The 1807-nt window shown below is 42.8% G+C and overlaps 1 pseudogene; it reads right to left on the bottom strand.

Moving 5' to 3' along the window:
- Positions 1–631: 631 nt before the first annotated feature.
- LOC123966089 lies at positions 632–1179 on the bottom strand (annotated as a pseudogene).
- Positions 1180–1807: the final 628 nt, after the last annotated feature.

The following is a 1807-nucleotide window of genomic DNA, read 5'->3' as shown; positions in this document are numbered from 1 at the left end:
TATTGTCTTTACACTTGTTAAAGCACTTTGTAACTTGTTTTTGAAAAGTGCTCTACAAATAAAGATTATTATTATTATTATTATTATAAAGCAGAGCTACCGTGTGTGTGTGTGTGTGTGTGTGTGTGTGAGTGTGTTAAGTGAATCATTGTTTTGTCAATAAAATGTCAGAAAACAATGAAAAATTCCCATTATACAGGATTTCCACACCTTCTTAAACATCAAATGACTTTTCAGGCACAATTACTTCAAATTCCCTCCCCCCCACAGCATAGTTAGACACGGATCAAGGTAAATAACATTTACAATACTGAGAATATTTATAATAATAACTAGCAGGTTTTACAGAAGCTCACAAACAACAATTAAAAAGAAACTATTGGGGATGCATTCAAATGTTTTGTTTTATTCAACCAACAAACCCCAATGATATAATGTTGTTCATATACGATAAAGAAAACAATCATATCCACACAACTGAGAATCTGCAACCAGAGAACATTTGGCATTTTCACTGTGCAATTTCCAAAATGTTAAGAGATGTAAACAAAATTATGTAGGCTACTTCATCTTTGTTCTAAATAAATATTATGGGGACAGGACAGGCAAGAAAGTCACAGTGATAATGAGTTCACCTTTTTGTGGGTGTGGTGCTAATCCTACTTCTTTTGCAAAGCTTCCTTATGGATTTCAGTACTTGTTCTGTCTGTAAAGAGTATATAATGGGATTGAGCAAAGCTGGTAAGGTGTGTGTCAAAGACGAATTTATGATCCTGGCATTAGGATGGATGTAGGAGGTCAGTGCAGCTATGTTGGTGCTCACAATTGGGAGGAAGGAAATAGCCACAAGAATCAGGTGAGAAGTACAAGTTTTCAATGCTTTGACTCGTTTTTTTCTCCTGATGCAATCCTGCTCAATGCTATGGAAATGCAAACATATGTCAATGCTATCAATACAAGAGGAACACAGAGGATTATGATTATAGCCACAATTGCTATCATGTGATTTAAAGACGTGTCATTACACGCCAGACTATATACTGGTGCATGATCACAGAAAAAGCTCTCTACCACCAAATATCTGCAGAAGGAGAGGCGATCAATCAGCCCAGCCATGAATGCTATTACACAGTACAAAAACCTACGCAAACAGCAGCATTGCAGCAATAGCTGGTTCCCCTTCGAGGGAACTCGAACTGCGTCGGTTACGACACTATGGGAACGCCTCTAGGCGAAGCAGGTCTGAACGTGAATGAAATCACTCCAATCCTATTGGCCTGTTGCTAGAACGGTAAGGTGTGACGGAATAACCGGAGGAGTATAAAGCACACCTGTACACACTCATCATTAGCTTTTTTCTATTCAGCAGGCGCTCTGTATGTTGTTTGAAGAAAGCTCCAGTCCTACAAGCAGTATGTCTTACCTGAAGAAGAAGTCTACCAGCATGTCCGGCAACCAGATGTACAGAAGGTGTGTTTTTTTCTTGCCCTCGGTACATCACGGATGGAGATTCTCATGAGATGTGTGTCTCATGTTTGGGGATGGAGCACGCACGGGCAGCTCTCGAGGGGGCTGCCTGCGCCCGTTGCGAAGCCCTTTCCGTGCGGGTACTGAGGTACAGCATGGCTCTCTTTTCCGAGGATGGCCGGATGTGTTTTCCACGCGGTGCGGGCCCTGCGGCCGCTGAGGCGGCCCGGCGGCTTCACTCATGGGTTCACAGCGTGATCTGTCGGAGGATTTCGGGACGGCTGAGGCTTTTTTCCCGACCTTCATCCGCTGGCTCCGACGCTTCCTTTCCTCGTTCGGG

This window comes from Micropterus dolomieu, unplaced genomic scaffold (genome assembly GCF_021292245.1).
Source record: "Micropterus dolomieu isolate WLL.071019.BEF.003 ecotype Adirondacks unplaced genomic scaffold, ASM2129224v1 contig_12608, whole genome shotgun sequence".
Classification (NCBI taxonomy): Eukaryota; Metazoa; Chordata; class Actinopteri; order Centrarchiformes; family Centrarchidae; genus Micropterus; species Micropterus dolomieu.
The sequence above is the reverse complement of the archived record's forward strand: the minus strand, read 5'-3'. Positions and strand labels throughout refer to the sequence as shown.